The sequence below is a fragment of the Mustela lutreola genome, chromosome 10, assembly GCF_030435805.1.
Source record: "Mustela lutreola isolate mMusLut2 chromosome 10, mMusLut2.pri, whole genome shotgun sequence".
Lineage (NCBI taxonomy): Eukaryota > Metazoa > Chordata > Mammalia > Carnivora > Mustelidae > Mustela > Mustela lutreola.
The window spans coordinates 96,643,212-96,665,991 of record NC_081299.1 but is presented as its reverse complement, the minus strand read 5'-3'; the positions used below and the strand labels follow the sequence as shown (position 1 = coordinate 96,665,991).

General features: G+C 43.7%; 1 long non-coding RNA gene across 1 annotated transcript; it reads right to left on the bottom strand.

Annotated features, from left to right (window-relative positions):
* Positions 1-1,963: 1,963 nt before the first annotated feature.
* On the bottom strand, positions 1,964-22,526 carry LOC131810466 (uncharacterized). The gene is made up of 4 exons (XR_009345592.1): positions 22,405-22,526; positions 17,492-17,594; positions 5,002-5,258; positions 1,964-2,795 (listed from the first exon to the last, which is right to left on the bottom strand). It is a non-coding gene; the product is annotated as an uncharacterized LOC131810466 (long non-coding RNA).
* Positions 22,527-22,780: the final 254 nt, after the last annotated feature.

Below are 22,780 nucleotides of genomic sequence, written 5' to 3'. Positions count from 1 at the left end.
GAAGTGATAAGAAAGGCTTCCCTGAGGAGGGGATGGCTGAGCTGACTCCCACCAGGTCAAGAAGAGGGGAAGGATCTCAGGCAGGGTCTCAGAGTCAAGGGTCTCAGGGTCAAGAAGAGGGGAAGGGTCTCAGGCCGAGACCCTGCTGGAAACAGGGGATGGCCTTGCTGTTTCATAACATTCATGTGTAGAGCCCCTGATTTTAGGGAAAGCTGCTAAGTAAGTATACACTGATTTTCAACTCCTGTCTCTGAATACACTGAACTGGTGAGAGACAGGTATCCATCAACCCCTACCTGCCCAAACCAGTTTCCAAAGGGACAGACCTCATAGGGAGCAGGGAAGAGAGCCGGCCCACACCTACCTTGCTCATTCTTTGCATTTTGAAAATGCGGTTACAATGGTGGTACATTGTTTTATTTTAAGTTACACTTTCTGAGATTATTTGAATTCAGAAATCCACCAAGAATATCCACTGACTGTGTGAATGTTGTCACTATTTCAGGATGCTTATTAATAAAAAGGGGGGCGCCTGGGTGGCTCAGTGGGTTAAGCCTCTGCCTTGGGCTCAGGTCATGATCTCAGGGTCCTGGGATCGAGCCCCCCCTTCATCTCCCCTTTGCCCCCCAATCAGGCTCTCTGCTCAGCAGGGAGCCTGCTTCCCCCTCTCCCTCTGCCTGCCTCTCTGCCTACTAGTGATCGCTCTCTGTCAAATAAATAAATAAAATCTTTTAAAAAAACCAAAAAACCCAAACCCACCCCCACCCCCACCCCATGGGCCTGGCTTAAGAGGCACACAGAGTAGTACTAGAGAGATAACCTCCCCCCCCACCCCCCCACCCCCACCTTCCTCCCTACATTCCCTGGAGAGATTGGAGAGATAGGGCCATTTGTTTGGATAGGACCCTACCACAAGAGCTCAGCATCTGGTCTCAGGCAACCAAAACAAAACAGGAAAGTCAGGAAGAAGCTAGGGAGCTAAAACTAGACCCTCGAAATATCAAGCCTCCAACCCTGCAGATCTTGGAAGGACTCGACATACAGGAATAAACAAAAATTATGTCTCAAGATCTAACTTGAAACAATGCCACTTAGTACGTCCTCAGTGATCTTCATGTGGAAAGTAATTATTTCTCAGGCTACAACCGATCCAGATGGTGTTAGAGAGCTACATGAAAACTTTTGACAATTTGGCGGCTTCCTCAGCATTCCGTCTTCCTGAGGATCAGCAAATTCATGAAGGTCTTGCTCTTCTGTTTGGCTGGCCGTTCATCTACTAAAAATATCTGAGGTTTTCCTAGTTTATTTCAACCACAACTTCTTAGTGATAATAGACTTGAAATTCAGAAGAAAGTCTGAATTATGTTGTTGTCTGATTTTGAAACCTCAAATCAGTACAAAATGTTAGTTCTCAAGATTTTTACTAAATGGCCTTTATTCAATGCCTGTTAACACCAGGATTTCTTTTATCTTATTTATTTAAAGATTTTATTTATTTGAGAGAAAGAGTAAGTGAGAGAGCAGAAGTGGGGAAGGAGAAGCAGACTCCCGATGAGCAGGGGCTCGATCCCAGGACTCCAGGATCATGACCTGAGCTGAAGGCAGCCACTTATCCAGCTGAGCCACCCAGGCACCCCTACCAGGATTTTTTAAAAAGATATTTTTTATTCATTTGACAGAGACAGAGCACATGAGCACAAGCAGGGGGAGGGGCAGAGGGAGAGGGGGAGGCAGACTCCCCACTGAGCAGGGAGCCCCAATACCAGGATTTTTTGAAAACATCCTGTCTCACATATAACAATCCTAAAAAGTAATTATTTTATTCCATGAGTTTCAGAAATTAGGCAAAGTAGTGAGAAAAAGCAATAATTAAAGTCCAAATGTAGGGTGCCTGGGTGGCTCAGTGGGCTAAATGTCTGCCTTTGCCTCAGGTCATGATCCCAGGGTCCTGGAATCGAGTTCTACAGCGGGCTCCCTGCTCAGTGGGAAACCTATTTCTCCGTCTCCCTCTGCCTGCCTCTCCCCCTGCCTGTACTCTCTCTCTGCCAAATAAAAAAATAAAAATCTTACCAACAATAATAATAATAAAGTATAAATGTACCTCTCTTCAGAATCCATGATCTTTCCATGGATGCCTTCCCAACTGAACCAAAGCTGGCTCTAATTTAGTTAATTAGCTAAAAGCTACAAGTGTCCTCAAGGCAGAATAACCAGAAGGACTCTCTGACCCTCTCTCACCATCACTTCTCTCCCCTCATTTCTCAGGTGCTCCGCTCTGCTCTCTTCCCTTACCATCAAACAGAGCTCTCTAAAATGCATTCTACCATAGAAGGTCAGAACAGGGTTTTCCAACAGGGGTCCAAGCGTTTTACTCCCCCACCTCCATTACCCTGAAGGCTCCAAAGGGGTCTGAGAGCTGTTCTCTCCATTTCAAAGGAGTCTACTAGAAATTGTCAAGTATTTTTAAGTTACTCAGATTCCTTTGTTTTAATCTGGTTCCCATCAACTCAATGTAATAGGCCTGATTGGTTTTTTTGGAAATTGAATTAATCAATAAATGATATTTATCTGGCAGGCTGAAATCTTGCAACCCACTGAAACCTACCTGGAGAGCTATGTAGCAGTGAAAGATTAGGTCTTTGCAATGTAATCTCCACTAACAAAGTCGTAATCCAAAGGGATCAACTCCTCAGTAGACATTCAAGTAACAGGGCCATTGTGTTGGAGGAGAAGGGTATAGACAGCAGAACTGAAGAAATGTTGACCCGGATAGCTCCGTCCCTAATGCCAAAGAACTAATAGACCACCGTGGTTAAAGTAATGGATTTTTTTAAAATTATTATTTTCTTTTATTAAGTAGGCTCCACATCCCAGCACCCCCATGTGGGTCTTGAATTTACAACCCTGAGATCAAGACTTGAGGTGAGATAAGAGTCAAATGCTTAACCAACTGAGCCACCCAGGAGTCCCTAAGTTAATGGACTTTGACAGTGGAAAGACACCATTCAAATCCCGACTCTGTCCCTGGTTAGGAGTTAATGACCAAACTGTTGAACTCTGCATCAGTTTTCTTGTCTGTGAAATAACAATAACTATCTCATAGGCTTGCCAACTGGATGTTGGCATCCAACTGGATGTAATATGATGATGCTTTTGAAGTGTAGGATGTCTGATACTGTAATTACTGATCAACAAATGCTGTCTTAAAATTTTTTCAAGGGACCATAACCCTTGGCCTTTCGCTGTTGATGACGGACACAGAAGGCTGGCTGAAGACAAGCAGAAACAGACACTCAGCAACTTCCCCCACTCCGCCCCGGGAAGGACACGGGTGACATTCTTCCAAGAATCTCCCAATGATCTTAATGTTAATGCCTTGCTAGAGGGTGGAAACAACCTTAACTTGACAATGGCAAGGTCCTCTTTAGCACGTGAAAGTTCTTTTAAAACCTCCCTTTTTCCTTACCTCCCCCAAACCCATGGTATATAACTAGCCACCCCTCACAACCCCAGGGGCATCAGCTCCTTATGCCCATGGGTCCTGTCCCCATGCTTTAAATAAACCACCATTTTGCATGAAAGATGTCTCAAGAATTCTGTCTTGGTTGCCAGCTCCAGACCTCACCTATATTCCAAAACCCCATCAGCTGTGACGCAGGACATCTCCTCCTCCCCCATCTGCCTACCATTTCCTTTTTCACCCCCTGAACTAAATGGATGTTTTGGCTAATGTTGGAAAACACCCCAGAACAAAATCAGAACTTAAATGTAGTCTAGGTCCGAAGACCAAGGCAGCCATCTTTTCGCCAAGTGAGGGCTCTGGTGGGCTACAGTGTAGAGGGCCTCAGTGTTGCAGGCACAGACAGGGAGAGTGACGAATGGAACAAAGGCCCCTTTTGCAGGAAGCTCATGCTCTCATGGGGAGCCAGGAGTCACCTTGGGAAAAAAAAAAAAAAGAGAGAGAGAGACCTGATGTGGTTTTGGAATATAGGTGAAGTTTGGTGGGGTAAGCTCTGGAGGCAATGACCAAGAAAGAATTCTTGAGAAGTCTTTGGTGCAAAATGGCGGTTTATTACAGCACGGGGACAGGATCTGCGGGCAGGAAGAGCTGATGCGCCAGGGTTGTGAAGGGTGGCTGATTATATACTATAGGGTTGGGGGAAGTAAGGAAAAGGGGAGGTTTCAAAAGGATTTTCTTCTGTTAAAGAAGACTCAAGAATACTGGAAGCCTTGCCATAGTCAAGTGAAGGTGGTTTTTCACTCTAGCAAGGCATTAACATGAAGGTAGTTGGGAACCTCCTGGAGAAACAGTCCACTCTGCCCTCTTCAAGTATCTGCCAATGTGCTGCAGGGTAAAAGGACATTTAACTGTATCTACATTTCCTTCTGGAAGTCAAACCATTGATAGAAATGCTTTGTTCTTGTAAATTGCTAAGTCACTTGTAAACTGAGGGAGACTCAGGTCTTCTTGGATTGTGATCTCTGTAGGTTAAACATTTGTTTTTCCTTTCCTTAGCTTTAGGGCGGCCAGGAGTGCCTGAGGAATGTCACATATTATCCCAGGATAAGGAGGGGGCAGGGGTGTGTGTGGAGTGTCTGCTTCTGCTTTGTCCTCAGCTCTCCCTCTGCTCTCTCATCAGACCCACCAAAACTGGATTTGGCTAAGTCTAATTGTTGAATGTGTAAGTGCTTAGGAGGGAAGTCCTTCCTTTGGCAGCGCTGGACTAAGATTCAGGGCAGGTGATGGGTCCAGGAACAAGGAGCCTTGGCAGGGCTGTGCCCTCATTTCCCCCAAGCATCTATTCTTTTATCCTGCCGAGCTGCCCTTCCCCACCCCCACCAGCTGCTGAGATAATCGCCCTAAAGTGCTACTTCCATCAGGTCACTCTGCCCCTAAATGTCTGTGACACCTAGGGGATTAAGCACAGACTTTGTAGCCTCTCCAGCGTGAACCCAACTTATCATCCGTGCTCCCTTTCATGTGCCAGATTGCGTACTCACCGTCCCCTGAGCTCAACCTGAGCTCTGGCTCGTCTGTGCCTTCCTTCCTTCTCCTTCTCCTTCTCACTTTAAGTGGGGGCGCCTGGGTGGCTCAGTTGGTTAAGCGTCTCCCTTTGGCTCAGGTCATGATCCCAGGGTCCCGGGAACAAGCTCAGGGAGTTGGGCTCCCTGCTCAGTGAGGAGCCTGCTTCTCCCTCTGCCTGCTGCTCTCTCTGCTTGTGGTCTCTCTCTCTCTCTCTCTGTTAAGTAAATTAAATCTTAAAAAGAAAAGAAAAGAAAAAGACTTTACATAATCTCTATACCCAACATCGGCCTTGAACTTAATAACCCCCAAGATCAAGAGCAGCGTGCTCCACTGACTAACCCAGCCAGGAGGCCCCTTCCTTTATTCTTTATTCTCTTTCAGGAATGTCCTCTTGTTCCCTCCCATCTCAAGTGCCACTCCCCCTTGAGCAGCTTCCCCTAACCTTCTCCCACTTCCCCCAGCATTCCCTCCTCTGAAACTGGGGCATGGAAGGTTCTTTGTAAATTCGATTTTCTAGCAGCTATCTGATTGTTAACTCCTTAAGGGTAGGTACAGCGTCTGACTGGGTGGTTCCCTCTGCCAGGACTTAGTAAGTACTCAAGAAGCAACTGCTGAACTGAATCAGAACTGAATAACCCTTTCTTCCCACTGCACCCTCTGCCTAACAACCCTCCTCCAAGTGACACAGAATTGATTCTTCCTATTTTACTGAGCAGGAAACTGAGGCCTGCAGAATAAAAATAATTAGCGCAGAGGGGGTTGGGGGCAAGAGTGCGACAGAGGCCAATACGGAAACTTCCATAGCAAAGCAAATCCAGTGGTGATTCTGCTTCTCATTCCATTTAGTCTCTCTTGTCTCAAGGCTATGGTGACAGCCTCGAATGGATTAAACCCTGAATAGCAACTGTTGGTCTCTAGGCCTGGGGGGAAGTAATAAGTTTCTTTAACTCTGTCCTCGGAGAGAATTTTCAAAAAGTGAAAAGAAAGAGAGAAAGAAATTTTGCCCTGAGAGAAAGCTACTGCAACAAAAGATCATACGCAGCATTCATAGTCAATGTTTTTCTTCTCTGAAGATACCCCAGGACAGCCTGTCTCTGCTGTTTTTCATCATATAAATTGCTTTGCTTAAAAGGCGAGTGGGGGTAAATATAGCAGCAGTATCTCTGATGTAACATTCTCTGACCTGGCCCGGACATGTCCTTGACATTGTCCTTTAGAAAGGAAAGAGGAAAAGAAAGCATGCCCTTGCTACTGTGTGTAAGAGGATCTCCTATTCCCAGCCATTATCAGGGGACAGGAGACTGATGGGTATAAGGAATAAAAATAAAGAAGCGAAAGATGCTAGTGATTTGTCAGGTTTCCTGTGCCTGGCTGCCTGGCAGACAGGCTAGAGCCAGAGTCAGTCAGAGTATTTACCAAGGTGGAGGAGGCCAGATGCCCTGCACTGGAAACCACACACAGTCCTGTTGCATTTTGAAGTGTCCTGCCTAAAATATTTTGTAGGTTACCGAATCCCACTTTCTCCTCACTCTTTCCCAGCCTTTTTTCCCTTAAGGCAACAACTTCAGGATAGCAGCAATGAAACTTTAATTTGAAAGTGGGCAGAATACACATCAAAATGATGGTTGTGGTTCCCTCTGGTGAGAGGTCAGGGCGGCTAGGGGCTGGCTGGAGGGCTCCTGGCTCTGTATTGTGGGACTCTTTCACAATGAGAATGATTTAGTGAATTGCATGTGTAATTTTTTTTTTTTAATTAGGAAGAAAGGAAACATGGATTGAGAAAGAGCTCACCAGTGATTTCTACATGATTTCTTTTTTTTTTTTTTTTAACAATTTTATTTATTTGACAGACAGAAATCACAAGTAGGCAGAGAGGCAGGCAGAGAGAGAGAGAGAGGGAAGCAGGCTCCCTGCTGAGCAGAGATACCGATGGGGCTCCATCCTAGGACCCTGACATCATGACCTGAGCCAAAGACAGAGGCTTCAACCCACTGAGCCACCCAGGTGCCCCTCTACATAATTTCTAAGTGAAACTTGATTTAAGCATATTATGGGCTCTCAATTCCCTCCAAGTAAAAGCATCTGTTGAGTAGGGCAACTGTGATTTTCTTACTTCCAGTGTCTTGGATAATGTCTCAACTCTTTCTTTTTTTAAATGTTGCATCCCTCATATAAATTCAAATTATGTGTCACGCATCGTATGTAATTTATGTATGTATGAATTATTTATAGTGATTTTATATGTGTGGATGTATATATATCCATCTATCCATTTCTGTCTATGGAATACCTACTTCCTTGTTTTCTAAATAAGATAGAAATCAGAGAACCTGGGGCATCTGGGTGGCTCAGTAGTTAAGCGTCTGCCTTCGGCTCGGGTCATGATCCCAGGGTCCTGGGATGGAGCCCTGTATTAGGCTCCCAGCTCTGCGGGAAGCCTGTTCTTCCACTCCCACTCCCCCTGCTTATGTTCCCTCTCTCACTGTGTCTCTCTATGTCAAAAAAATAAAATCTTAAAAAAAAAAAAAAGGAAAAAACAGGGGTGTCTGGGTGGCTCAGTCGTTAAGCCTCTGCCTTCAGCTCAGGTCATGATCTCAGGGTCCTGGGATTGAGACCCACAGGGCTCTCTGCTCAACGGGGAGCCTGCTTCCCCTGCCACTCTCTGCCAGCCTCTCTGCCTACTTGTGATTTCTGTCTGTCAAATAAATAAATAAAATCTTAAAAAAAAAAAAAAAAAAGACAGCACTGCTGTCCCACGAGTTAATGTATATAATTAATGTATGCTAATGTATGCAAGCTTTCTCCCACAGTGCCCTGCCAGGGCTAGCTGCTTTATCAGAACGGGAAAGCCTGCTCTCCTCCCTTTGTGCACTAAGAGGACCCCGTTGACACACAAGAATTTGAGTGTGTAAGCATCTGGTCTAGGAAGATTAGAGCTAGGAAGAGTCAGACATGATTTCACCAATTTTCCTTACCTCAAGACAGAGAAACTGAGGCCCAGGGAGAATTGCTTGTTTAACAAAAATCACAAATCTGCTGGGTGGTAGGGCCAACTGTCTTAATGACTTTTCTAAATTTCCATCTGTACCTCTGGCTCAGGTCCAAACTAGTTAAAATGACAAGATTACCCATTTTTAGCTTCAACTGTCTTCTCTCTTCCCTTCTCTTAGTATGTCTGGTTTAGAACTTCTTTTTTAAAAAAAATATTTATTTATTTGAGAGAGAGCGTGAATGAGAGAGAGCATGTGCGCATGCACATGTCGGGGGAGGGGCGGAGAGGGGGGAGGAGCAGACTCCGCACTGAGCAGAGTCTGATGCAATGCCAGGACCTGATTCTGGACTCCATCCCAGGACCCTGGGATCATGACCCAAGCTAAAGGCAGACGCTTAACTCGCTGAGCCACCCAGGCGCCCCAATGGGTAGGTTTTTTATAAGTGTACTTTAAGGGGGCTCCTGGGTGGCTCAGTGGGTTAAAGCCTCTGCCTTCGGCTCAGGTCATGGTCTCAGGGTCCTGGGATGGAGCCCCACATCGGGTCTCTGTTCAGCAGGGAGCCTGTGTCCTCCTCTCTGCCTATCTCTCTGACCACTTGTGATCTCTGTTTATCAAATAAATAAATAAAATCTTTTTTTTAAAAAAAGTGTACTTTAAGGGTACCTGGGTGGCTCAGTGGGTTAAGCGACTGCCTTCAGCTCAGGTCATGATCCTGGAGTCCCCGGATCAACTCCCACATTGGGCTCCCTGCTTAGCAGCGAGTCTGCTTCTCCCCCGACCCTCTCTCCTCTCATGCTCTCTCTCTCAAGGAAATAAATAAAATCTTTAAAAAAAAAAAAAATAGCGTACTTGGGGCGCCTGGGTGGCTCAGTGGGTTAAGCCTCTGCCTTCGGCTCAGGTCATGATCTCAGGGTCCTAGGATGGAGTCCTGTATCAGGCTCTCTGCTCAGCGGGGAGCCTGCTTCCCCCTCTCTCTTTGCCTGCCTCTCTGCCTACTTGTGATCTCTGTCTGTCAAATGAATAAATAAAATCTTAAAAAAAAAAAAAAAAAAGTGTACTTTAAGGGGCTCCTGGCTGGCTCAGTCAGTGACTCTTGATCTCGGGGTCATGAGCTGGAGCCCTACATTGGGTGTAGAGATGACTTTTATTAAAACAAACAAACAAACCCCACCACTTCAAGTTTCTCATCCAGAGGCAGCGAAAGCAGCACCCAGGTGGCTCCCTGATGCTGAGAGTCTTCTGCAAATGATGGAAAGGACTTCCAGAGGATGGTCCCCAGCCCCCAGCCTGTTGCCTGGGGCATGCTCCTGAAAAAGTTTACCTAACTTCCACCTAGAAAAACAGAGCTCTCCTCTGGAATTCAAGCTCCGTTTAGAGAGGTCAGAGAAATTCACAGCCTGGGGCCCTGGGTCTGTCTGCCTGGTGCAAAAACAACCAAATATTCTTTCTGCTTTGCAGTTTATAAAGCCCCGTGAGAGGCAAGGGCTATTATTCAGATAACACGGGGGGAATCTGAATTAAAAAATAATCATACGGGCGCCTGGGTGGCTCAGTGGGTTAAGCCGCTGCCTTTGGCTCAGGTCATGATCTCAGGGTCCTGGGATCGAGTCCCGCATCGGGCTCTCTGCTCAGCAGGGAGCCTGCTTCCTCCTCTCTCTCTGCCTGCCTCTCTGCCTACTTGTGATCCCTCTCTCTCTGTCAAATAAATAAATAAAAATTTTAAAAAATAATAATAATAATCATACATTTTTAAAAAAGCAGAGAGGGACACCTGGATGGCTCAGTTGGTTAAGCATCTGCCTTAGGCTCAGATCATGACCCCAGGGTCCTGGGATCAAGCCCCACATAGGACTCCCTGTTCAGCGGGGAGCCTGCTTCTCCCGCTCTCCCTGTGTCTCCCTCTTGCTCCTGTCCTCTCTCCCTCCCTCCCTCTCTCTCTCTCTCAAATAAACAAAATATTTAAAAATAATAATGATAATAATTTTAAAAATCAGAAGGAAATGAAGAGGAAGAAAAAAAAGCTAATGGGGGAAAGGAACCCTGTATCCTGGATGCCAGCCTCCTTGCATCTCTTACCTCGGTTTTATAACCTCCCTTACTCCCCAAAGTAAGATTTGTCCCCATTTCAGAGACACTAAGGCTCACAGGCGGGGCAGCATGTATAGGGGCACACAGCAACAATGTGGCAGAACCAGAAGTTGAACCCACCCACTTTGACCCCTGATCTAGCACGTACACCGTCCACAGCCCCACCTGAAGAAACCAAATCCCAGAACATTTTATGTGCTGCAGAAGGTCACATAGCTTGTAAATAGCAGGGCAGGCATCTGACTGTTAACTCTGATCTCAAACTTGAGGTAGACAGTCTGTGTTTAACAAGATATTTTGTTTGCTGATGGGAAACAAAAAGTGGAGTGGAAGAAAATGAGATGTTACATATGAACGGACCTGTTTAGATTAGATAACTGGGCTGGGGTTGCGGTTCGCAGGGAAAGGTTCTTTAGCTAAAAGGTCACACTATGAAGTCACAAATCAGAGGAATAAGTAGGTCATGAAACAGCAAATCCAGGAGTCTATTCTGACCAGAAGGAACAAAGCCCTCAATTTTCCTTCCCAGCCTTAATCAAGCCTTTAAAACAACAACTTAAAATTTTTTAAATAAAATGGTACATGTTCACAATACAAAATTCAAAAGATATAAAATTCAAAATTCAGAAGACAAAATTCAAAAATACAAAATTCAAAAGACATAATGTGAAAAGTCACTTCCTCTCCCTCCTTTGCCCTCTCAGCCAGCCTGACCAGCATAAGGTATCCAGAGACCGTGATTCAGCCCCCACACAGAGAGTTCTGGGTATTAGAGAGAGAGCGGTTCGCATGGTGTGATGACAAGTGTGAAAAGATCCAATGCCTTGTCCAAAATACATCTCCACTAGCCCAGTACTACCTTCCCCTTCAAACAAGCAGGAAATTTCCCCCAGTGAGTGTTAATCCTCCCACTAAAGCAAAGATGGGGATATTACTTCCAGAGCTACACAGGAAAAGGGAAATGGTCAAACTCAGTACTTTTGCCTAATAGTCTTTCTGTTCACCAACCTAATAATTATTTCCTCTGGTTATTTTTTTCTCCCCACTCTCATCCTCAAAACATACGCCCATCTGGGGAAGCCCCAGAGGGGCCCTCACTAAGGTGAATCTAATTTTAGGATTTTAAACGTGACACATTTTCCCGACAGCCCCATGTTTTCTGGAAGAGACAGCTAGACACAAACTAGATTTTGCTTGCGGGCGAAATGTGAGGAATACATAAATCAAGCGCCTTCCTCCCATTCCTAACTCCCTGCCACGGATCTCTCAAGAGCATAATTTATGAAGACCCTGAACCCCTGCTCTCTTTTCTTCTTCTTTTTTTATTTTGTTTCGAATTTTATTTAAATTCTGGTTAGTTGACATATAGTGTAACAGTTTAAGAAGTGGAATTTAGTGATTCATCAGTTATGCATAATACCCACTGCTCATTACAAGTGTCTCTTGAATACCCACCACCTAGTTAGCCTATCCCCACCTACCTCCCTCCGTCAACCCTTCAACCCTCGGTTTGTTCTTGATCGTAAAATAACAAGAGAGGTGAAAGAGCCCTCTATCACCTTTCCACTGTTAATCAGGTCTTCGTCTGGCTTGCAGTTGAAATAGCTAAGGACACAGGGCTTACACCTATTTTGTCTGTGTCTTTCCAACTCAGAACAAAGCCTTTGCCTAGCTTTGCCACTAAATGTTCTGTCCTGTTTCTGTCCTTCTTTGTCAAACTCCTTTAACAAATTATCTGCACTCCCGTCTCTTAACTCCCAATAATTTGGTTTTGGTCTCTACTGAAAATGTAATTAGGGGGCATTATCTACTCCTGAATAGATGGTTTCAAATGCCCCTTCCCAGTCTTTACTGACATCCAGAGTCTCCTATTCAATTTGTTACGGCAAATCACACTCTAAGGGATGGTTCTTCTTCTTTTTTTTTTTTTTTAAGATTTTATTTATTTATTTGACACAGAGAGAGAGATCACAATTAGGCAGAGAGGCAGGCAGGGAAGGGGGCGGGGAGCAGGCTCCCTGCTGAGCAGAGAGTCCGCCATCGCCATCGGCTTGATCCCAGGATCCTGAGATCATGACCTGAGCTGAAGGCAGAGGCTTAATCCACTGAGACACCCAGGCACCCCTTTATTTTTTTTGCTTAATAAATTTTTTTAAAAAGATTTTATTTACTGGGCGCCTGGGTGGCTCAGTGGGTTAAGCCGCTGCCTTCGGCTCAGGTCATGATCTCAGGGTCCTGGGATCGAGTCCCGCATCGGGCTCTCTGCTCAGCAGGGGGCCTGCTTCCCCCCCCCTCTCTCTGCCTGCCTCTCTGCCTACTTGTGATCTCTCTCTGTCAACTAAATAAATAAAATCTTAAAAAAAAAAAAGATTTTATTTACTTATTTGACATAGAGGGAGAGAGAAAGCACAAGCAAGGGGAGCAGCAGAGGGAGAGGGAGAAGCAGGCTCCCTGCACCAATGTAGGACTCGATTCTAGGACCCTGGGATGATGACCTAAGCCAAAGGCAGATGCTCAACTGACTGAAGCACCCAGGTGCCCCAGGTGCCCCATGTTTAATAATTTTTTAAAAAATTATTTTAAAAATTTTTTAAAAAATCTGGGGCACCTGGGTGGCTCAGTGGGTTAGGCCACTGCCTTCGGCTCAGGTCGTGATCTCAGGGTTCTGGGATCGAGTCCCGCATCGGGCTCTCTGCTCAGCAGGGAGCCTGCTTCCTCCTCTCTCTCTGCCTGCCTCTCTGCCTACTTGTGATCTCTCTCTGTCAAATAAATAAATACAATTTTTGAAAAAAATAAAACAACTTAAAAAAAAATTTAGTTACTCGACCAGTAGAACATTAATACAGTTCTACGTAAAAGCAGAAAAAGTCACCCACAATGCTACTACTTTATTTATTTAAGATTTTATTTATTTATTTGACAGAGAGAGACACAATGAGAGAGTGAACACAAGCAGGGGGAGTGGGGAGAGGCTAGAAGCCTTAATGACTGAGCCACCCAGACGCCCCCCACAAGGCCACTACTTTAAAAAAAGATGAACATTTCTTTTTTTTTTTTTTTAGATTTTATTTATTTATTTGAGAGAGAGAGAATGAGAGAGAGCATGAGTGAAGAAAGGTCAGCGGGAGAAGCAGACTCCCTGCCGAGCAGAGAGCCGGACTCCAGGATCATGACCTGAGCTGAAGGCAGTTGCTTAACCAACTGAGCCACCCAGGTGCCCCAAGATGAGCATTTCTTAAAAGTTATGTTTAGGGGCACCTGGGTGGCTCTTTGGGTTAAAGCCTCCTCCTTCAGCTTAGGTCATGATCCCAGGGTCCTGGGATCCAGCCCCACATCGGGCTCTCTGCTCGGCGGAGAGCCTGCTTCCCCCTCTCTCTCTGTCAAATAAATAAATTAAAAAAAAAAAAGTTATGTTTATAGGGCACCTAGCTCAATACATTATAGTTCATCTTGTGGAATGTTATGCAACATTTGAAAATGATGAGATATATCTATACATATGAAAAAACACTCCCACAGTATCTATAAAGTGAAAATAGCATGATGTATAACAACATATATAATGCAATACTATTTGTGTATTTTTATAAATATATTTCATGCTGGGATATGTATGTAAATTTTCTGGAAGGACATAAAAAACACACTCAACAGTGGTTGCCTGTAGACTAGAAAAAGGGAATGACTGATATGAAAGAGGACCTTACTTTTCTATTTATACTTTTCTGGATTGATTGATTTGTTTACCAAATAATTTTAAAAATACTACCATCTAAAACAAAAGTTATGTTTGTGTACCATCAATTTTCTGGAAATAAATAAAACAATTATATGTCTACACATGTAACATGTGAAGTTCACTAATTATGTAATTAACATTCAAAAGGAGCTTATTACATTTGGAAAGTATCTGAGGGTTAATGAGAAAGAGACAAAACAAAAAACAGACTCTTTGGGAGCCTGGCTGGCTCACTCAGTGGAGCATGTGACTCTTAAAGTTTGAGCCCCACGTTGGGTGTGGAGATTACTCAAAAAAAAAATCTTAAAAAAAAAAGAAACAGACTTTTTTTATTTTTTTTTTTTAAAGATTTTATTTATTTATTTGACAGAGAGAAATTACAAGTACACTGAGAGGCAGGCAGAGAGAGAGAGAAGGAAGCAGGCTCCCTGCTGAGCAGAGAGCCCGATGCGGGACTCGATCCCAGGACCCTGAGATCATGACCTGAGCCGAAGGCAGCGGCTTTACCCACTGAGCCACCCAGGCGCCCCAGAAACAGACTTTTTTTAAAAAAAAGATTTTATTTATTTGACAGAGAGAGAGATCACAAGTAGTCAGAGAGAGAGGGGGAAGCAGGCTCAATTCTAGGACCCCGAGATCATGACCTGAGCCGAAAGCAGAGGCTTAACCCACTGAGCCACCCAGGCGCCCCATGAAATGGATTTTTAACTACAGAGAACAAACCAATGGTTTGTTCTGGAGTGGAGGTGGGTGGGGGGGGGTAAAACAGATGATGGGAATTAAGGGGAGCACTTGTAATGAGTACAGGTGATGTGTGGAAGTGTTGAGTCACTATACTGTACACCTGAAACTAAGATAGCACTGCATGTTAACAAAATAAAAAAAAAAAAGAACAGTATTTGAAGGTTAAATTTTATTTCATTCTATACAAATTCACAAGGTACGATAATTCTTTTTTTAATAGTTTTTTTTTAAGATCTTATTTATTTATTTGACAGACAGAGGTCACAAGTAGGCAAGAAAGGCAGGCAGGGAGAGAGAGGAGGAAACAGGCTCTCCTCGGAGCAGAGAGCCCGATGTGGGGCTCGATCCCAGGACCCTGGGATCTTGACCTGAGCCGAAAGCAGAGGCTTTAACCCACTGAGCCACCCAGGCACCCCGTAAGATACGATAATTCTTGAGAAATGATAACCAAACACATATTAAACATTATTTGTTCATAACTTAATAATTTCAAAAGATAAATTATATAAAATTCTGCTAACATTTTTACAGTGAATTTTGATATCTGATTTGGAATGTGATTGGATATTTTAATACATATTTGGATACTACAAAGATCTCAGAAGGGAGCCTAGAGCACGAGAGGCTCTTAAATTGGACCTGGGTAGCAGAACAGTCCAAATTGTGTCAAGAATCAGTCTGCATCGAATTCTACCTTCATACTGCCCTCCTTCCTTACCTTGGCTTTGGAACCCACAGCCATCCTTTGAGGAGGGCAGGGGACATTGCTTCTAGAGAGCAGTAGCATGTCTGCTGATAAACCAGGGAAGGTCTGCTTTTCTTTCCATCTTCTTTAAGAAAGATACCTTTTATAAAAGGTGAATTTTATGGTATGTGAATTACAGCTCATTGAAAAAAAGAAAGATAGGGACACCTGGGTGACTCCGTTGGTTAAACATCTGCCTTGTGCTCAGGTCATAATCCCGAGGTTCTGGGATGTCCGGCATCAGGCTCCTTGCTCAGAGGGGAGTCTGCTTCTCCTTCTTCCTGCTGCTCCCCCTGCTTGTGCTTTCTCTCTGTCTCTGTTGAATAACTAAATAAAATCTTAAAGAAAAAAAAAAAGAAAGAAAGATAATTTTCATGCTGGAAAGGGAAGAACAAACAGGTGAGAAATTTGAAGTTCCACTGAGGTGAGAGAAGAGATACTCCGCCACTTTTAACAAAGCCAAGATTTCTAGTCCCAAATACTGAAAGATGGTGAAAGAAATCGCCAGTATGATGACAAATCACCAATGAAAACCTAAAAATTATTTTGACAGTGGGAGAAGTGTCAGAAGGTAAGATGTATTGATTTTTAAGTGTGAATAAGGACTTCTTCTAAACATAGAGGATTGGTCAAAACTGTTGAGTTTAAACTAGTTGCCTATCTAGACAGTAAGACTAGGGAATAGAGCAGGGTTATTATTATTTTTTTCATTATAAGTATTTGGTACTATTTTAAAATTACCTCCATATAATACAATAATTAAATTTTACTCCAAAAAAAATGTTTGTGTGTACATGTGTGTAGAAAAAATGAGATCCTAAAAACCATAGTCTGAAAATCATCAGTAATCCCTGGGAGATTTTGAATGGATTACTATAAGATGTTTTAAGAGCACTTAAAGGAATTGGGGCGCCTGGATGGTGCAGTTGGTCAAGCTCCCAGCTCTTGGTTTCAGCTCAGGTCATGATCTCAGGGTCATGAAATGGAGCCCTCATTGGGCTCTGCGCTCAGCATGGAGTCTGCTTGAGATTCTATCTCTCTCTCTCTCTGTCCCCTGTCCTGATCCCCGGCTCATTTTCTCTATCTCTCTAAAATAGATTAAGAAATCTTAAAGAAAAAAAAAAAAGAGAGCACTTAAAGCAATTGACTAGACACCTACATGGATCCACTAAGGGCAAGTTCATTCATTAAACAAATATTTATTGTGTACCTCCTTGGTCCTAGTTACTGGGCAAGGCACTCAGGATGAAGCAGAAAACAAAACAGGTATGTTCCTGCGCCTTGTGGGACTCTACTAAGGAAGACAAATAACAACAAAAATTATAGCATAATTGCAACTTGTGATAAATGCTACGAAAGAAAACATAGGGATTTGTGGGAGTGCATAATTAGAGGAACTAGCCTCACTGCAGGAGGGGGCAATGCTAGAGAAATCCTCTGTGTAGAAGTAGCATGTAATCAGAGCCCTGAAGGATGAATAGGATGTAGATGGGCAGAGTTTAGGGAGTGCTGCAGAGACAACCCAAAAACCACATGTGAAAAATGCATGAGGCAGCAATAAACTTGGCATGCTAGAGGGACGGAGAAAAAGCTGACATGGCTGAAACATTCAACAGGTGAGTACAAGAGTGAGACTACCCAACTAAGGGCCATACCACACAGGCTAGTTCTTTTTTTATTTTTATTTTTTTAAGATTTTATTTATTTATTTGACAGAGAGAGAGCATAAGTAGGAGCAGCAGCAAGGTAGAGGGAGAAGCAGGCTCCCTGCTGAGCAGGGAGCAGGACACAGGATTTGATCCCAGGACCCTGAGATCATGACCTGAGCAGACAGCAGATGCTTAATCTACTGAGCCATCCAGGTGCCAATGCTTCCCCTCCCCAAGTTTTTATTTATTGAAGTAATATCTACATCCAACATGGGGCTTGAACTCATAACCCTGACATCAAAAGTCATACACTCTTCCAACTAAGCCAGCCAGGTGCCCCATGGCTATTTCCTTTCTTGAAATGATGACTGGACAGGTAGTTTAAAGAAATACAAAGACACACTGAATCTATTTCTAGAAAGACATTTGATCAAAGTGCTTGGGAAGAACCAGGGTTATCAGCTTTATAACCAAATTCGGTCCCAAATCTACCCACTTCTTCCCTACCTTCTGCTTCCCCCTAGATGAGGCCACCGCCATCTCTTTTCCAAGGCCACTGTTTTCACTTTTACCTTCCACAATCCATTCTCTGTACAGCAGCTGAAGTGATCTAAAAACGAAATCAGATTTTTTAAGATTTTATTTATTTATTTGACAGAGATCACAAGTAGGCAGGCAGAGAGAGAGAGGAGGAAGCAGGCTCCCTGCTGAACAGAGAGCCCAATGGGGCCTCGATCCCAGGACCCCGGGATCATGACCTGAGCAGAAGACAGAGGCCTTAACCCACTGAGACACCCAGGTGCCCCAGACCATTTGAATTCTTTGCGTAAAATCCTTCAGTGTCTTCCCATTTGTAACAGACTGAGTTTTCCACAGATATGGAGACCAAGTCTGCGATCTGAGATGTTTATCAGGGTTTAACACCTCTGAAAGGAAAGGTAAGGAAGCGGGACTGAGTAGAGGAAGAAATCAGTGATACATAGCCCAGTAGAGCTTGGGGGAACCCATCAGGGAGCTCTGCACTGAGTACTGTTGGTCACAACTGCCCGGTGCCAGATCAAAAGGAGTGAGCATTTAAACCCCCGCCCAGCTCCAGGCTGTCTGCTGACCACTCTTCATTTCTAGGCACCAAGATATCCTTCCTTAAAAGGATATCTAGGTGGGGCGCCTGGGTGGCTCAGTGGGTTAAGCCGCTGCCTTCGGCTCAGGTCATGATCTCAGGGTCCTGGGATCGAGTCCCGCATCGGGCTCTCTGCTCAGCGGGGAGCCTGCTTCCTCCTCTCTCTCTCTGCCTGCCTCTCTGCCTACTTGTGATCTCCCTCTGTCAAATAAATAAATAAAATCTTTAAAAAAAAAAAAAAAGATATCTAGGTATTGTATCTTCTTAACCGTCTCATCATTATAGTTAGACATTTAGGACTTTAAAGGTTCTTATTTATTTATTTGACAGACAGAGATCACAAGCAGGCAGACAGGCAGGCAGAAAGAGGGAGAGGAGGAAGCAGGCTCCCTGCAGAGCAGAGAGCCCGAATGTGGGACTCGATCCCAGGCCCCTGAGATCATGACCCGAGCCGAAGGCAGCGGCTTAACCCACTGAACCACCCAGGCGCCCCGACATTTAGGACTTTAAAACTTGAAATGATCTGGTTCCTGTCTACCTCTCCTCAACTTGCTTCCATTCACAATTGGCTCTAGGTACACTAGCCTTCCTGCTTCTTGAAGCTCATCTCCTCCTCAGGGCTTTTGTGCTTGCTTATGTCCTTGCCTGGTTGTTATTAGTCCCAGTCTTCATGCAACTAGCTCCACAAGTTGTCTGCTTCCCTTCTCAGCACTCCTTATTGTGTTGCCCTGTTTCAGTTTCCTCATGCACTTGGCTAAAATTATCTAAATTATTTGCTTTTTGTGTACATTTGTCTCATCGGCTAGAATGTAAATTCCATGGTCTCTCTGGTTCACGGCTTCATCCCCAGTCAGTACGTAGAACATAGTACACCTTCAGAAAATTTTGTTTCCGCTAAACGACACTACAGACAGCTACCATGTTAGCGAATTGAAGAACTTGCCCAAATACTACTTATTAGTGTATGAAGGCTAACCTGAAGGGAGATCTCTAATTGTCCGACACAAATCTGCCTGGTCCTGTCAAATGGGTAAATGTCCATGATTTGCATGTAGACAAAAATGGTGTGATCACTGGGGTGCCTGGGTGACTCAGTTGGCTAAGCACCTGCCCTCAGCTCAGGCCATGATCTCAGGGTCTTGGGATTAAGACCCCCACATCGGGCTCCCTGTTCAGGGGAGCGGTCATGCTCTCTTTCTCTTTCTCTCTCACTCTGCTGGTTCATGTTCTCCTCTCACTCATTCTCTCTCTCAAATAAATACATAAAATCTTTAAAAATAAGTGAATGAATGAATGAATGAATGGTGTGATCTTCCAAATTTCTGATGATACAAAGCTGGGAGAGGATTGGTGGCTAATACACTGGATGACAGGTTTCAGATTCAAAAGGACCTGAAAGCCCATCCAAAACAGAATGGGTGGGGATGCCTTCGTGGCTCAGTCGGTTAGGTATCTGCCTTTGGCTCAGGTCGTGATCCTGGGGTCCCAGGATCGAGTCCCACATTGGGCTCCCTGCTCAGTGGGGAGCCTGCTTCTCCCTCTCCCTCTGCCTGCTGCTTCCCCCTGCTTGTGCGTGTGCTCTCTTTCTCTCTGACAAATGAATAAATAAAATATTTAAAAAAAACAGAATGGGTAATTAATTGTAGTATATTATTCATACAATGAACTATTGTGCAGCAATGAAAATGAGTGAACCACTGATATCTGCTACATGGAGAAACCTCACTAAGGTAGTGCTGAGGGAAAGAAATCAGACACACACCAAAGAGTGTATAGTGCATGATTCTCTTTCTACATATTTCAAAACCAAGCAAAACTATTCTGTAGTCTCTTGAGGAAGGAGGAAGAGGGCAATGATTAGGAGGGGGCATGAGGAAGGCTTTTGAGGTGTTGCTAATGTCAATTTCTTGACCTAAATGGTGGTTATACAGATGTGTTTATTTTGTAAGGATTCATTGATCTGTGCCCTTATAATTTGTCCTCATTTTTCTATATACATTGTACATAAATTTTAAAGATTTATTTATTTATTGGACAGACAGAAATCACAAGGAGGCAGAAAGGCAGGCAGAGAGAGAGGAGGAAGCAGGCTCCCCGCTGAGCAGACAGCCTGATGCGGGGCTCGATCCCAGGACCCTGGGATCACTACCCGAGCTGAAGGCAGAGGCCCAAACACACTGAGTCACCCAGGCGCCCTAATTGTACATCAGTTTTAAAGTTAAGAGTCAAAAAGACCTGGTTAGGTATATTTATTTATTTATTTAAAGATTTTATTTATTTATTTATTTATTTGACAGAGAGAGAGAGAGAGGGAGATCACAAGTAGGCAGAGAGGCAGGCAGAGAGAGAGGGGGAAGCAGGCCCCCAACTGAGCAGAGATCCTGATGCAGGGCTTGATCTCAGGCCACTGAGATCCTAACCCGAGCCAAAGGCAGAAGCTTAACCCACTGAGCCACCCAGGCACCCCAGTTAGGTATATTTAATTAAAAGCTCAAGGTGCAGTATCTGACTTTAAATAAAAAAGGTTGTGTTTTGTTTTGTTTTAAAGATTTTATTTATTTACTTGAGAGAGAGCAAGAGTGGGGGAGAGGGACAAAGAGAGAGAGAGAAGTAGACTCACTGCTGAGCAGGGAGCCTGATTCAGGGCTCAACCCCAGGACCCCAGGGCCATGATCTGAGCAGAAGGCAGACACTTAACTGACTGAGCCACCCGGGCACCCCTAAAGGAAAGAGTTTTAATATTTTGCCAGTTAGGGTTATAACTGCTGTTGATTTGGAGTACATAATTTTTATTAGATTTAAGTAGTTTCCTTTGATCTCTTGTTTCACAGGGTTTTATTAGAATGACTTCTGTAATACCTGCTGCTGCAGGGATGTGCCGCTATGGAAATACAAAGTATTAGAGGCTTTTTGAAAAGCAATCTGGCAATAGCTATTATTTAAAAATATATATACCCCTCGGGGCGCCTGGCTGGCTCAGCTGGTAGAGCCTGCAACTCTTGATCTCGGGGTTATGAGTTCAAGCCCCTCAGTGGGTATACGGATTACTTAAAAAATAAAATCTTTAAAAATATATATACCCCTTGACCCACCAACCTCAGTTCTGGGACTCTATCCTACTAAAGTAAACCACTAGTTGCAAGAAAACTATTTAAGTAAGAACATAGTACATATATACATACATACATACATAGTACATACGTACCAGGTTATTTATTAAAGCAATATTTTCTTTTTTTTTTTTTAAAGATTTATTTATTTATTTGACAGAGAGAGATTACAAGTAGGCAGAGAGGCAGGCAGAGAGAGAGGAGGAAGCAGGCTCCCTGCTGAGCAGAGAGCCTGATGTGGGACTCGATCCCAGGACCCTGATATCATGACCTGAGCCGAAGGCAGCGGCTTAACCCACTGAGCCACCCAGGCGCCCTAAAGCAATATTTTCTATGTCAACTTACATATACACACATGCACACACATCCACATTATAAATACCATGCATGCCCATCAATAGGGAAATGGTTGCAAAAATTATAGTACACCCACATTTTAGGACATCCATTAAAAGGAATGAATTTGATTTAGAGAGATTTTATATAAGAAATTGTTTTTTGTGGTTTTTTTTTTAAAGATTTTATTTATTTATTAGACAGAGATCACAAGTAGGCAGAGAGGCAGGCAGAGAGAAGGAAGCAGGCTCCCTGCTGAGCAGAGAGCCCGATGCGGGGCTCCATCCCAGGACCGTGAGATCATGACCTGAGCCGAAGACAGAGGCTTTAACCCACTGAGCCACCCAGGTGCCCCAAGAAATTGTTTTAAGTAAAAGTGAGAGGCAAAAATGTAGTCACTTCTTAAATTACAAAGAAAATCTATACTGAATATGTGTACATTTGTATGTGTCTATGAGATTATAGGAGCATGAATAGAAGTGTTAACTAGGTTGATAAAATCATGACGGGGGGGGGGGGTAAGAGCTGTTAGGGTGACAAAGGAGGAGGGGCAAAGAGGGAGTTGAGGTGAAAAAAGGAAATAAGAGCCAAAGGATATTCTGAAAGCTCCTATAAGAGTCATATAACAGGAGGTAAAAAATCAAATGAAGTCTTAGGGACATTAATGCTGTGTCCAAGTCAAAGGATGTAATAATCACAGTGTTCAGATCAAACCTAGCATATTGTATCAATTTCTGGACACCATGTTAAAGACAAATATGTCTCTCACCCCTCACAAAAATTGTTTTTCTTGTTATAGGGGAATGGTCAAGAATTAGGCAAACCTGGGTTCCAATCTCTTTTTAGTCACTTACTTTGTGATTGTGGCAAATTATTTAATCCCTCTGTGCCTTACTTTCTTCATCCATATAATGGGGACAATTATAGGTCCTATCTCTCAGGGTTACTGCAGGATAATTATATATGCATTCCAGGGCTAGCATCTAGAACAAACCTAATAAAAATAATTAATGTTGTCAGTTATTAAAGTAAATATTTATTGTGAAAATTAGAATTTACATACAAGCAAGAGATTTTTAATACAACCACAGTCTTACCTTCCCAAGTTAACTACTATTAGCTTGTGGATGTTTATCCACTACTCAGTGTGATTTGAAAAAACATTATGAGTGATGGTACTTAGCTAGGATAAATTAGCAGCCAACTGATGTATGAAGGGTTGTCATATGG